At 29.9% G+C, this 16,603-nt stretch overlaps 1 long non-coding RNA gene across 1 annotated transcript; it reads right to left on the reverse strand.

The window, feature by feature from the left end:
* Positions 1-6,324: 6,324 nt before the first annotated feature.
* Positions 6,325-8,441, reverse strand: LOC129942124 (uncharacterized). The gene is made up of 5 exons (XR_008780976.1): positions 8,360-8,441; positions 8,138-8,264; positions 7,234-7,390; positions 6,538-6,951; positions 6,325-6,473 (listed from the first exon to the last, which is right to left on the reverse strand). It is a non-coding gene; the product is annotated as an uncharacterized LOC129942124 (long non-coding RNA).
* Between the last annotated feature and the right edge of the window lie 8,162 nt (positions 8,442-16,603).

The raw sequence follows: 16,603 nt of genomic DNA on the forward strand, positions 1-16,603 counted from the left end.
CTGTGAGATAAAATCAGTTTAAAGCCAATATTTTTAATTTTTGAAAATCTATTCAAACGTAAATCTTTACCAAGTTTAAGTATTGTTATTTTTTGTTGGTTTTTATTTTTTGTTAAAAAAAATGTCACTACGATTTTTATCAAAATTTTTCAAAATGTTGAAAATAATATTTCTTATAAGTTAAAATTAGTTGGATGCCATAATCTCAAATTTTTGAAAAGCTATTTGATTTTCATTAACTTTGAGTAATGTTTTTCTTCGGTTCTTATTTCTCATAAAAAAAAATATCAATTCGATTTAAAAAAAAACTAACATTTATTGGATTTTTACCAAAAATATACTTTTCTGGTATCACGTTACAATATATGATATGAAATTTGATTCAAGTCTCTAGCGGCATTGGTTCGTGAGACATTTAGGGTTACACAAAATTTTCATCTTTTTTCAAAATGGCTATGGTAAAAAAACCGCCCACTCAATTTTCTTAAGAGCCCTTTCTGGATCTTTCTGCATTATTATCTCTTTAGCAAAATTAATTTGAAGTTGACATCTCTGCAATGCTTGAGTTATGGATGACGAAAAATACGTTGCGAACGTACGGACTTACGAACGTACGTAAGCACGCACGCACAGACATCTCTCAAAAAATCTTTTATTTCGAGTCTAGGGACCTTGAAACGTCGAGAAATTTCAAAATTTTGAATATAACAATAACAACAACTTCATGGTAAGTTAATAATAAAGAGTTTTCATAAAACAAAAAATTGGAAAAATGCTAGTCACCTCGAATATTTTATGTCTAAAAAATGGTTTTACCTCCAAAACAATTTTATGCAACAAAGAATAACATTTTTGGTATCCAGAATAAAACTTAAGAAAAATCGAGTACATTTTTTTTTACAAAATAACAATACTTAAAAAAAAACAAATGTTATGACAAAGAAAGACATTGACTTCAAATCTCTTATTTTACACAAAATATTGTTAGTAATATTTTGTTAAAGTTTCTAAAAAATTGGCAGACTGGTACGGATGGGAAGTTATCAGTGTGGGTCTTATCCCAATCTATTGCTCTCTTCATCAAGTACATATGCAATATGGAATGTAATATGAGGCAGACGACTTGATTGCAATGTCAATTCGGAAAAAGACTATTATGGCTGAATCACAAACACGCTTCAGCTTCGGCTTCGTCTGCGTTACGGTGGGTCTGCTTCGAGGTTGATTTAAATGACATTTCTATTATTTCATCCTACCAAAGGGCATATATTTTGTTTGTTGATGTTTTTTTACAGCTGTTGAGCTGTCAGACAAAGCGAATGTTCAGATAATCAAACAAGAGCTTCCGTTTGGAGTCACATTACGTTACATTACATTCTTTACCTTACGATTGTCAAACGAAACGTGAGGTCAAAGCTCAATTGTGATAGCATGCATTGAATCCCTATGGCTGAATTCGTAAACGTCAGGCGAAGCCGAAGCTGAATCGTGTTTGTGTTACAGCTATTAGTTACACTTGTTGATAAAGGATTAATCTATATAAGTATCTACAAAATATATAAATTATAATTTTGATTTTGAAAAATTTAGTCTGACATCAATTTTCAATAACAACGCAAGGGAGTAAATGTACATATAGTACAGATCTTACACACCCTTATTGTATTTGGTATTTAACTTATACCAAAGACACTCCTTTATGAAGACTGCATCCTATCTATCATTCTAGTTTGCATATGATCTGAAATGTCGATGATTGTAATCAGTCCAATTTGTCGAATTAAAATTCTGTACGTTTCTCAAGGTGTCAAGGTACCAAGAATCTTAATCAAATATTTTAAGATATATTTATATGCAACAAAGAATTACTTTTGTGAAGTCTGGTAAAATTTTGAGGAAATCTTATTGACAGTTTGTTTATAAAAACATAAAAACCGAAAAAAAAAAAACACTTATAAAAGTTGGTACAAATTGATTTTTTAGTTAAAGATATTAGCTGCAAGCTAATTTCATCATAAAATATTGTTTTTAACATTATTAAAATTGACAACTTTTGAGCAGAGAATATAAAAACCTACAAAAAAACAACAGAAAAAAAAACCCTGCGTCTTTTTGTAATGTGTATTCACTTTATTTGTATATCTTATTACAAATGGCTTCGGAGTCATTCTTATAAAACTTCCTTTTAATACAAATTCTGCCTACGACTAAATTGTGCTTTTTTTAGATTTCTCTTCCAATCTAAAATCATAGATATTTACCCAAGCCTATCAACATTTAAACCCTAAAGAGATATTTAAAACTCAATTGGAAACATTAATGATTGTGGAAAAAATAACTATTTTTGAAACGACATACTACATTAAATACTCTTTGTAAGATTGAAAGCAAGTATTTTATTTTGTTTGCAAAAGGTGATGTTCGACTTAATTTTTGGTTTCTTTAAATCAAATTTGTGATACTCATTCAAAATACTTTTGATAAATAATGTTGCAACTGCTTTAATCCAAGTGATAATAAAATAACAATTTTTCATTTATAAAGTGTCGAGAATCCAGAAACACATCCTTCGTGCATGTTTCTAATGTCAATAATGAACATTCATGAAATTGATATATGTATATACATATGTTATTTTTTGTAGTAATGAATTGATCCTACACTCAAAAAAAAAAACTGGTACCGGTGACCAGATTTCCCGCTAAATTTATCCAGAAAAAGTGGTTTTTAGATTCCTACCAGGCGTCTTGGTAAAATTTTCCAGAAAATCGTGGTAAATTTTACCAGGAGATTTTTCGAAGAATTCCTGGTAAAATACACCAGATTTCTGTTAGAATATACCAGGAGAATAATTTTTCCTGGTAAAAATTATAATGGGAATAAACCCAGTGTTCTGGTAGAATATACGAGGAATATTTTTTTCCCTGGTTACATTTTCCCCAGTATTTCTGGTAAAAATATACCAGAATTCTGGTAGAATATACCAGGAATATTTTTTTCCTGGTAAAAATATACCAGAATTCTGGTAGAATATACCAGGAATATTTTTTTTCCTGGTAAAAATATACCAGAATTCTGGTAGAATATATCAGGAATATTTTTTTTCCTGGTAAAAATATACCAGAATTCTGGTAGAATATACCAGGAATATTTTTTTTCCTGGTAAAAATATACCAGAATTCTGGTAGAATATACCAGGAATATTTTTTTTCCTGGTAAAAATATACCAGAATTCTGGTAGAATATACCAGGAATATCTTTTTTCCTGGTAAAAATATAACAGAATTCTGGTACAATTTACCAGGAATATCTTTTTTCCTGGTAAAAATATACCAGAATTCTGGTAGAATATACCAGGAATATTTTGTTTCCTGGTAAAATGTACCAGAGTTCTGGTAGAATATACCAGGAATATTTTTTTTTCTGGTAAAATGTACCAGAATTCTGGTAGAAGATACCAGGAATATTTTTTTTTCCTGGTAAAAATATACCAGAATTCTGGTAGAATATACCAGGAATATCTTTTTTCCTGCTAAAAATATACCAGAATTCTGGTAGAATATACCAGGAATATTTTTTTTCCTGCTAAAATGTACAAGAATGCTGGTAGAATTTACCAGGAAATTATTTTTTTCCTGGTAAAATCCACCAGAACTTTGGTAGATTATACCAGGAATATTTTTTACATTGGTAAAATCTACCAGAACTTTGTTACTTCTTAGGGGGAAAATGGTCATTTAGAAGTTTTCTGTTTTGCTTACCATTAGATTCATGAAACTCTAAAAAAAAGTTAAAAAATTTTCATAAACTTGCAATATAAAAATCCATAAAATAAAAGAAACATAAGCCTTTTTATAACTTAAAAAAACAATAACTTATTTTATTCAAATAAATTAAATAACATCAAAAAGATTACTTAAATTAAATATTATAAAATATGTTTATAACATACAGAATAATAAAAGTTATCTCACTCTGACATATTACGTATTAAGACATTCATTTGAGTTGAGGAATCGCAAAAGGTTGCGAGCTTTGGCGTTTGTGGCTGATTTTTCGATTTGGTAGAAATAAATATCTATGAATTGCCAAAAGTTTTCACATTGCTTCGGATACGCCATGTTAAAGGTGAAGAATGTTTTCAGGCAAATATCAATAGCACGTTCCATAGTTAACATCTTGAAATGCATGTTATCGAAATCTACGTGGATTTCTTCGATTTTTGTCAATGAACCAATAATTGATATTAACGGTGGCTGGGAATTTGAACTGTTTGCAGCTATAGCATTTTGATACTCCTTGTAGTCTTGAGGGAGCGCAAACAATCTTATCGATGCTTCTTGGCTATCTTTTACGGTGTAGCGCTTATTGTTATCACGTGCGGTTGGTGGCAGTAGATAGTGCAAGTGCATGAATACCATCACAGTCATAGTATCTGTTAAAGAATTGAGAATGTTGTTATGAGAAAATAGGTAGTTTTGATTTTATGTTTATGCTGTATTAAATGAAAAATTGTTAAATTTATGAAAAGAACAATAATTTTTCAAAGTAGCTTATAATATTTTTTTTAGTCAATAGAATTTAATACAATTTTTTCCTTTTTTGTTAAATAGGTTCTCAAGTTGTTAACTTAAACATAAACAGATATTGTAAAACAAAGCTTCACAATTCAATGAAGTACCTAAACCAGGAATTGCAATAAACAAACTTGTTAACTGTTTACATATTTCTTTTTTATATTAAAAAGAAGAAAATATTATTTGAAGAAAATAGAAAAATTAATAATTTTTGAGTTTTATTTTTAACTTAAGATTAATTTGAATGTTTTCTACGTTTTACAATAATTAAAAAGAATAAGAACCTGTTATCTAAGCCTTATTGCCATATAATCGTAAGTGGCAAAGTCAAAAATCTTGAACAAAACGAGACTATTTGGCGATAAGGCTCCGTATGTAATATATGTATAGCTAGAGTTAATTATAGTTACTCTGAGATACTTCGCACACATCTGCTTGACATTGTTGATTGAAATCGTACAGCATGGTTTTTAACTCGATGTTGGTTAATAATTTTCGGAACGCATATTGCAGCATTAAATTACAAAAATTGGCTATTTTGGTACCCACTAGAACATCGTTTTTATTTGCGAACATTCTGTTAAAGCCTGATTCGATCTAAAAAGAAAGTTTATTTTTAAAGTTAAATTTAAAAAAAAGCACTTTTTTAATTCAATACTTGCTAAAGTACCTAAGTTGAAAACTAATAATAAAATACAATTAAATGAAATATTAATTGCTGAAAGGTTCATGCAAGAAAAGACAACTTAGATACGTTATCAATGCATTCTAAAACTTGATTTTGAATTATGGCATTGAATAATTTTACAGAAAACACACGTTAAAACCGAAAAGGAAGTATTTGATAATTAGGATTCGAGTAGAGGAAAATCAAATCAAATTCTGAAGTTGGAATTAATAAAAACCATTTCATTGAAATAATGTTATTTAACTAAATATTAAATAAAAAAAACATTGTTTAGTTAATGATAAATAAAAATTTAAAATGGCGTGGTATCAAAAAATAAATTAGGACCAAATATTTTTCATAGCCATTTGGAAAGTTCATGAAGTGCCATTTTTCATAGAATTTTTCCCATTTAATTGCCTTATTGTTAGCCTTTTGGAGATCTAATTGGCGAATACTAAAAGTTTTTGCCCATGCATCACTTTTTTCTTGAGCGTTCATTGTATGATGATCGTGCTTCATTTTTAGAAGCAGCTTTTCTTGTTCAAAAGTATTTTGTTCCACTGGCAAATCATCGAGTTTCTTCTTTTTATTATTGTGTTCCGTAAACAAGCGATTCATTGAACGACTTTTTCCTCGATAATTATGAAACTTGTTTGCAAGTTTACCTTTACGATTTTTCATGCCTTTTTTTGTGCAGTAGTAATCCAACTATAATTTAATTAAAATTAAAAACATACAAAATTAAAAATTAAAAAAAATAAATGGTAACAGTTTCTAATTTCTTACTGGATCCTCATTAAACACCAACTGTATTTCTTCTGAGAGCTTTATTAAATCGTTCGACGAGAAATGTACATTGTTTGTTCTGGCGTAACACAAAATTGTATCGGTGAGCAACTTACGAACAGATTTATTGTCGATGTTTTTATTTTCTTCATAATAATCTTTAATTGTTTGTCCATCTTTACAGTTTAAAATATCTATCAAACTTTTGCTCACTAATGCGGTGGTAGATGAAGGTGACGCTACACTAGTCGTTGGTGTAGAAACATTTCACTCATCGAAAGACGGAGTATTAGATAAAGATGTATACCGTTCGGTTTTCCATTGATACCACTTATCAAAGAAAACAATCCTACTTGCGGTTGTTATATTTAAAGTTTGTAAAAACCTCTCCATGAAAAATTCGTTTGCCACTTTCAACACCGGTACAAAAAGATTTTCATCTGTTAACGTAATTTTTGGTTTTTATTGAAATATTTCTACTTTAAATCAATATTCTATATTTACCAATAAAAAATTGGTGAACAAATTTTGGAATTTTCCATTCATTCAAAAGAGTTATGAGAGCTTCCATCTCATTGTCATCATCATTGGAGCAATAAGAACTTATCAATTCTGAGAATGAAATATTTTCCCCACCTACCGTTGATTGATCATCTGATTGCTCTTGAATACTTATTGAGTTGTCATTCGGCGATGACAAGTCCTTTTGTAATAATTTACCGTCATCTCGAACCAAAACAAAATTTGTAGTCGATAGAAGTACTTGACTAGATGGGATAATGTTGACCGGTGTTTCTGTTTCTTTTAATTCACTTATCTTATTTTTCTCCAGAGGTGACGGTGAACGTGGTTCTGATTCTTCCATTTTTTATCAATTTTGTTGGGTGTTTGAGTACAGCAAGAAATTTTGCTTATAAGCTATTAACGCCAAGCAAATGAGTATTATTGATTAAAAAATATAAAAAAAGAGGAAGGTATATATACTGAATTAATGTAAGTTTAATTAACTATATCTACCTGTATATTTAAAAATTAAGATAAGCTATATAAAGTCAATTGTATCACTTTGAATTTTGCTTTAAAATGATACAAGAATGAATTTCAAATAAAAGGATGATACATTTTTTTAAACAATGAAGTTTTGGCTATTTCTGTTAGTATAAAGATAATTGTTGTATATATTAAAATGGTGTTACTTACTGTTTTTATCTGCTTAAATATAATTTAGTTTGGCCTGGCTGATGATTGTAGTAGCTGGTAGGTTGTCAGATGTCTAGCCGATAATTGTAGTCGCTGGTAGTTTAGTTTTTTAGTTGTATAGCCGGTGATTGCTAAAATTTTGTAATTTTCTTGGAATCTGTTGGGTGGGAGAATTAATGTTAGTTTGATTGTCCATCTCAAAATTAATACAAATTAATATAAGCTATACAAATGACATTTTACGTTAAGAATTTTGCTGCTAAACGATACAACAACGAAATCCTTAAAAACTGATATAACTTTCTGTTGAACTTGTCTGGTCTAAATTACCAGCTAGGTTTTCTTAAAGATGATTTAATAATCTTTGAAGCACTTGGGTTAGAAAAATAAAACTAATATTTAACCATCTGAAACAGTGAAATTTTGTTGACAAGCATGCTCCATAAAAAAAACAGAATCTTTTTTTTGCCATTCAGTAGGTAATGTGAAAATGTAAATTTTAAATTGGGATTGGAGATAAAAGTCATATATGTATATCAACGTGGCTAATGGAAATGCCCGAAAAAGTAGAATAGCGCGTCTTTTTTTTCAATTGGAGCGTGCTTGTTCACTGTTGTACATAATTAAATATGCGTATGCAAATAAACACAATTCTAAAGATACATATTACCAACAAGTGTAATGCAAAATTACGAATAAGTTACACTTTGCCTAAAAAAATACTTCTTTTTTTTATTTTGCCGACAGATATTATTTGAGGATTTTAATACGATATTTATGCATACATATTCATACATACGTATATTTCAAACTGAATAAAAATTATAATCTACACAAAGTCAGATTGAATTGATTCAAAACGATACAAAAATAAAATTCTAATAAAATGGTGTTACCTACTTACTTGTAATTATGTCTGGTCTTGGTGATGTAGATTATGTATGTAGAAACCTTGTTAATGCTGGTAAACGCTCTGGTAAAATGCCGAAAAAGTGGAATATTGCTTTGTTTCCTCACAATTAGTTTTATAGCTTGTTCATTGTTGAAGATAATTAAAATAATATGAAAATATAAAAGTTTTAAAAATGGGGATTTTAAAAAAAATATTCGTAAGATATGTACTAACCTGGTTAATGCAGACGCCAAATGAAGAAGATGAACGCTAAAGGAAAAGCGCGTGCTTTTTTGTGAGTTTAAAAATTGGGGTTGAAGAAGAAACAATTGTGCACAAAGAAAAAATTACAATATTACATTGTTAATAACAAAGTAATATTGCAATATTTTCTTTAATTTTACTTGAGCTAATAATTGAATACAATTTTGCCAACAATTTTATTAGAAAATCACGAATAAGTTACCGCGAATAAAAACCGCGTGCTGCTCTCTTCGATGTTTGCACTGAAATAACACACAAGTTTCGATTTTACAATACCAAGCACATTGTGCAATGCGCAGGGTTGTTAAATTAGAAATGTAAATCTCCCTGCACATAGAAAAGAAAACAGAGATGAGTAACAAACTTAGGAGGGGTATGTATGAATGTTTTTTATGAAGTTTTCACAAACAAAATATATTAAAATATTAAAATTTATATTTGATATTTAGGCTTGTTTGAATTGGGTAAATTATTTAGTCTAGAATGCTTTTGCGACACTGTAAGCAAAAAGATAAATTTTGAGCTATCAAAAATTTATTTTTCTCTGGTAGTCGGTTAAATTCAGAGAATACATATTTGACAGAACTGAAATTAAAAAAAGGAAATTGAGAAAGTAATACAACCTATTTAGTATGTTTTAACTGAAAATCAGAAAATTAAACGGCAACGGAGAAGAATTCTAAGCGTCTTCTCTGTTACCGCTTTATCTGTGAATAATTTGGATACGTTTGTTAAGTTTTTCATGAAACTTCTAGAACAACAAATTTATCATGAGCCCTACAGGGTTTCAAGAGAAAAGATTTCTTCTTCGACGAAATAAACTGGAAACAAGGTCAACATGGCTGAGTATGTTTTGGCCCTAACATCTTTGAGAACTGGGTAGAATCGTAATAATGTTATAGTTGCTAGTCAAAATATCTTTTTTTGTGTTTTATGCACGATAAATTAATTTAAAAATACTTTTTTGCGAGAATTTAAAATGACACCTAATTAGTTGTCATTTTCATACAAAAATATATAATTTTCATAAAAATTTAATTTTATTTATTCGCGTTGAAAAAGCGATCAACTATAAATTAGTGCGTTAAAGGTTTGTTTTTTATACATCGTAATGTCAATTATACTTATGAGTGTATAGCAAATAATTTTGTCAATTTTGTATGAGTTTTATTGATAAATAAAAACATGAAGCAAAATAGGAAGTAACTCACATAATATCTACTAAATATGTGCGGCAGAAAAATTCAACAATAAAATTTGTTATACAATACAGGAAAAATTATTTTTTGAGACGATATCAGCAAACTCTTTTATTAATTTTTTAAAACCTTAAAACCATACCAATAAAAATGTTACATTTAACATCTCTGGGTCAACTCTTTACTCGTGCTTGCATAGACATTCATATGCATGTCCCGTTATCGAATGGATATTTTGTAGTATGTTTTAATGGCGGGAATGATGAATACTACCGGACAGATTACATCCATTCTCATTTTTTACCAATAGCTTGTTTTGAAAATCACCTCCTCAATTATATTTAATAAAAGTTAAGCACAACAAAAAATGTGTTTTCACAAATGACTCTAAATTTTCTTCTTTTTTTAAGAATACCTAATATTTTTTACATGGCAACAAAATTTACAATAATCTTTTTTATGTACACAATTCGTAGGTAGTTTTTCGAAAAATTTTAAGTAATAATTGATAAACTAAAATTATGTAAATGTTGAAAAACTAATGCTTACACTTAAGAGTAGATATTTTATAGGATAGTTTTCTTTTACACCGACAGATTACTTTAAGACCCAAATAAAAGGCATATTTGTATTAATAGTTTTTTTTTGGGTTGCTGAAAATGAATCCGAGGTCCATTTAACCCATCGAGTCAGGGTTTCGAGATAACCTCAAAAAAGTCACAGCTTAACAAAACAAAAATTCTGATCTTTACGTGTGATTATGTTAAACATGTGTTTTTGGGTAGCTTGAACAGAATTCGAAGTCCATTTGAGATAACCTCATAAAAGTTTTTCGTTTTAGGTTGTGTGAACATTTTTAATTTTTTTATGAGGTTTTTGACATAAGCTTGTGTTTTCCTATGCTTATTATATTTGGGCCTTAACATTCTATGAAAACTGGGCTGGAATCATGTAATGTTATTCAAGATATCTTTTTTTTGTTTTTATTCAAAAAAGTTACATTTAAAAACGCTTTTTTGCAATGATTTGAATGACACCTAATTAGTTTTAGATTTCATACAAAAATTTGCCATTTTCATGAAAGTTTGCATGGTTAATTCAAGTTGGAAAATCAATCAACTTTCAATTATCACGTAAGATGACTCCGCCCATGTGTTTTTTTCATAGATTATTCGAAAAAAAAGAACCAAAATCGAAAAAAAGAAACCAAAACAAGATTTGCTTTTTTTATATATCTGAATTTTGTATGGGTTCCATTGATAAATAAAAACACGAAGAAATATAATAGGTAAATTGCATACAATCTTCTAAATTTCTGTGCCAAACAAATTTAGTAATGAAATGTGCCTTAAGCAATACAGAAATAATTACTTAAAAAGACAATTAAGCAAATTCTTTTATTTATTTTATAAAAATTGCAAAAACTAGCAAAAAAAGTTACATTTAACATCTCTGTGTCAACAATTTCATTCCTCATGCTTGCATAGAGCACATTCAACATCTCTGAATATGCATGTCCCGTTATTGGATGGATATTTTGTATTAGGTACGTATTTATGGCGGGAATGATGAATACTACCAGCAAACAAGCCAAACGTGGTGTACCAGAATTCTGGTAGAATATACCAGGAATATTTTTTTCCCAGTAAAAATGTATCAGAATTCTGGTAGAATATATCAGGAATATTTTTTCCTGCTAAAAATTTACCAGAATTCTGGTAGAATATACCAAGAATATTTTTTTTCCTGGTAAAAATATACCAGAAGTCTTGTAGAATATACCAGTAATATTTTTTTCTTGAAAAAAAAATACACCAGAAGTCTGGTAAAATATACTAGGAATATTTTTTTTTCTGGTAAAAATGTAGGTACCAGAATTCTGGTAAAATATAACAGGTATTTTTTTCCTGGCTTGATAGGTATACTGTACTAAAATATGTTTTTTACCTAAGTGGAACATATATACCAAACAATAAAATTCCAGAAAAAAGATAGTTCTTAAACTCATAGAATTTCTGGTATTAAGTATCAGAAGCCTGGTTTTATCTACCAAGAAAAAATATACCAGACAATAACATTCCTGGTTTTATTTACCAGATAAAAGATAATTTTAAGACTTCCAATATTGCTGGTAATAAGTACGAGAAGACTGGTTTTATCTACCAGGAAAAAATATACCAGACGGAAAAAATCCTGGTTTTATTTTCCAGATAACATATAATCTATAGACTCCCAGTATTTCTGGTAATAAGTACCAGAAGACTGGTTTTATCTACCAGGAAAAAATATACCAGGCAGTAAAATTCCTGGTTTTATTTACCAGAAAAAAAGATAATTTCCAAACTCCCAGTATTTCTGGTAATAAAAACCAGAAGACTGGTTTTATGTACCAGAAAAAATATACCAGAAAAAAAAATGTCCTGGTTCTATTTACCAGATTCCAGATAATCTTCAATTTACCAGGAAAAAACATACTTTCTACCAGGACGCTGGTAGTATTTACCAGAAAATTTTCTGTCAAAAAATTTACCAGGAAACCAGATTTCTGGTAAATAAAACCAGATTTCTTTTTACCAGGAAATCTGGGGTTATTTACCACGAAATCTGGAGTATTTTACCACATTTTTTCCTGGTTTTTTTCTAACAGGAAATCTGGTTAAAAAAAATGTCTCCTGGTACTTGTTAGATTCTACCAGATTTCTGGTTTTTTGTTTTTTACCATGAAATCTGGAGTTATTTACCACGAAATCTGGACTATTGTACCAGTTTTTTGGCTGGTATTTTCTACCAGATTTTGCCTACCAGGAAAATTTTTTGAGTGTATTCATAAATTCTGCATGTCTAACCCTATTTTTTTTTGAAAGTGGTTGATTCTTAAGATTGTAGTATCAAAATTAAAGTTCAAATGGTTAGATTTAAGCCAGAGTTTTGAAAATTTAGAAAAAAGCAGCTGTCAAAACAAAACTACATATATTAATCGATATGTTTTTTGGCTTTCTCATTTTTCGAGCTGAGTCACTTTTTAGGCGGTACTGAAACTCCAGTTGTTGTCGATCAACTACAACATTATGAAATTGACAAATGAAATTTAAAATACAATTATCATTCATTATTAAAATCATTTTCAATTTCATGAAATCAAAAATAAATTGTGTTGCAATGTTTCTTAATAATAGCACATTCGAGAAAATAAAATAACGAAAACCACAAAAGGTAAGAAATTAGAAAAATTGATATAATTTTTGAGACCATACTCTTGGTCCTTTAAAGTTCAATGTTTGCGGCTATTGAATTCCGTCAATTCTTTGGGAGCACTTTGTGTCTTAAAGTTTGTTGCAACAGGTGGACTTCGTTCCATCAACTCCACGAAAAGCTAAAAGTTGCCCCGATTGGTAACTACAGGTAATCCTTTAATAAATGAAATTTGTAAACTTAAATATAAACAGCAATATAACTGACATTTTAAGTCAATTTTACGAAGAGTCTCCTTTAAAAAATTGTTATTGACTATGGCGATGGTGTCGAATAAAACATGTGAAACGCTTATTATAATAAAAATAAATTATGTTTTCTCATCAAAACTTACTTTATACTAAAAGAATGACGTAACGCTCAGAAAACGACTTGTAACGCCATTCGTAAAATAAGTATTTTGAAATATCATTCGTCTTTTGATCGCAAGCCTTTTATATTAAGAGATGTTTTGTCACTTTGCTCATGCACGCTAAAGGCAATACTCACACTTCAGATCTCGCATTTTGCACTTTGCATTTTGCATTTTGCCTGATTGTAGTACCCGTGGCATGATGGTTAGTGGGTTATACTGTGGCTAGGGCTACAAGGAATACAAGCAAGAATTGGCGCAAGATGTTCATCCTTGATCTTCACTGGTAGCTATTAACGAGTATCAGTATTTATATTTCTACAGACATACATATAAATGCTCTGATCGAGGCCAGAGGAGTCTTCGGTCTGACGAAACCGTTGTTTTAGTCGGCTTGACACCAGAGTGAAAGTAATTTGCTTCATGGCTCTCATACGGCCGATAATCGTTTATGGTTGTCCTGTGTGATTTAACGTTGCCCCTTTCCAGATGGAGAAGTTTCGGGTGTTCGAGAGGCAGTGTTTACATACTTGCTTAATAGTTTTAGGGTTGTTTTAAGTTGATAGTAGAGGCAGTGTTTAGAATGCCTACTAACAAAATACGTTAAAATATAAAAAATATGAAAAAATTAAAAAACATAAAAAAGGAGAAAATAAAAAAAACGCCAAAAAAATGGAAAACAAAAAATTATTAAACCGAGATTTGCTGCTGTGGTTGCTCTAGTTTTAAGTTTATACGTAGAATAATTAGTTTAAGTTAGTTTAAGATTTATTTTATTTATTTATAATAAATACATTTATTTATAATAAATACAAAATTAAATAAAATTGAATTAAAGCAAAATTAATCTAAGGGTCGAAAGGCATTAATATCAAGTATTATAGTTTAACTTAGAGTGTCCGTATGGGACCAGTAAGTTAGTTGTAAAATGTGGTTAATTAGTTTTGTGGTAATTCTTTTTTTTCGAGCTTTAAGATAGGTTCAAAAATAATTAAATACAAATTTACTAAACAAAAGAAGGCTTGCGTTCTATCCCTGCTTATGCCATATAAAGCCTTTTCACGGGTACTGTCTCTTGCGAGGAATTGACACATTCTCTAAGAATAATTCTTTAAAACTTTTTCAAGTTAAGTTTTTCCAGTTTTAGGGTGAATCCGAGCTTAAAACTGTAGGTCCCCTCCATCTCTGACAACGTACTAGCACACAGGAATGGTTGAGTGTTGTAAGTCACTAGGCCCAGTTCTCAACGCACTATTGCGCCACTCAATTTAATTTATTATTTTGCATCTTTAATAACATATCCTATTGTGAGTTTGTAGTAACTTTGTTTTCCTAGTATCATAGTACCAGAGAAAATTTATGATCAGTAAAAAAATCTAAAATTTTGTGGCTATTCCATGTGTTTGCACATCATTAGGAATATTATGTATTTATTTACAATTTATGTATGTGTTTTTCCTTTTACCAAAAATGTGATTTACGAATTTTCAAGGAATATGCCTTCTTCAATTTAAATTCCATTTGTCATTGCAGAAAATGGAAATGTCAATTCTTTGACTGACACTGTTTTCCTTATAACCAAATATGTTGTTGTTAAACAAGAAACAAAAAGGTATTTGTAGCTCTAACGATATTCCCTTGGGATATTAAATGGAGGTATAACTAAGTTTAATATCAGAATTTGAATCAACATACAACACCCTCTTGCACATATAAAATGTTTTCCTTTTAACATTTTACTCCTTAACCTATTTAAACTCTTTCTCTCTAAGTAAATGTTTGTCAATGTTTGTGCTACAAAGAGCTTAAATTTTGAAGGAAGTTACAAAATAAACTGAAATAAACATTTTATCGTTTATAAGATATTTCAGTTCTCTTGTATTCTTCATCATTATGAGGAAATGGTTTTGCTTTGAAATGAAGTTGGGTATAAAACAATGAGCACCATGAGAGTTGAATTTAAAATTCTAATAGGTGGCATGTAATTTCAGATGAATAGATTATTTACACAGTTGTGTGTCTTTTATTGCAACATCACTGTACATGAATGAAAATACGTGCTAGTAGTATATAATTTCTATCCCTGGTTATAAATGCGTGAATGTGTTTTAAATATTTAAATTTTATTTAAAAAAAAAAAAAACAGTTTTCATTGATTTTCTGCGTGTTATAGTATTACGAAGAAACCATACTAGATGTCACTAAGTGTAATGTGTATTTGAATGAGATGTTATAGATACCTAAATGTCCCTTCTTTTATTTTTATTTTTGTTTAAATCATAGACAGGTTTACACTGCGGCGCATGAATACATTTTTATTTAGTTAAATGCTTTGCAAAGTTTCTTTTATTTTTTAGAGTTATATCAAAAAGGAAGAAAAATTTCTATTAAGTATTTTCTCTAATAGCCTTAACTTGATAATAAAGTCAATGACCTCACCTATAATCTATGAATAGATCGTTACAAATAGCTTGTTTACTTATACTCATATGAGGAAAAAGGAAACCACAATGGTGGGCCTTAGAGCTAGAATTGCTCAGAAGACATTGTAGGAAAATCTTTATCCGAGCCAAAGCCACAAGAATAGCTTCTCATTTTATTACTTATAAAGAATCCCTAAGCACTTATGAGAAGTCACTTAGGACTCTCTTCCTTACGGTCCTTCTGTGGTACCATAGAAGAACTTCCGAGGCCCCTAGGCTACCAAAAATTCATTCATCTCATCCAGCGACGCCAAGATATCTGAAAATCTCCGATGGCGCCTGGACAATTTCAAGTTCATCATCAAGTGAAGAATCGCTGATACTCACTTTCCTGGTTGCCCTCTAACTGCATTTTGTAAAAATAAAATTCGTTTAAGTTCATACACAAAGTCTGACAGGAAGGGACAAGCTAAACAGCTACAACAGCATTTAAATCTGCAGGTTCTGCACCAATCCTTGAGGCAATTTTTAACAACTGTCTTTATGTAGTCCTATTCCCTCGTCATGGAGAGAATTGAAAGTAGTTTTTGTACCCAAAGCAGGAAAATGCTACTAAGTCAACTCTTACGACTTATAAGTCTATCATCATTCCTTCTTAAAAAATTAAAAAAGATTTACTGATATTCAAAGGTACTGATACAAGACTTTTTTCTATGTCTCACCATGCGTACTGTAAAGGAAAATCGGAAGAAACGGCGTTTCACACATTATTACGCACCATCAAATACTCCCTCCATCATAGAATTCACTGCGGTTGCTTTTCTTGACATCGAAGGCGCTTTTAACAACGTGGACACATATGCAATCACATCTGCACTTACAATTCTGAACGTAGAGAATTCGTGGAGATAGCTCATTTACAAAACGGAGCACTGGGGCACACCAGCGTTAACCCGTCCAATGCTACTTCAATTAAACGGTCCGAAAG

Source organism: Eupeodes corollae, chromosome 1, assembly GCF_945859685.1.
Source record: "Eupeodes corollae chromosome 1, idEupCoro1.1, whole genome shotgun sequence".
NCBI classification, from domain to species: Eukaryota; Metazoa; Arthropoda; class Insecta; order Diptera; family Syrphidae; genus Eupeodes; species Eupeodes corollae.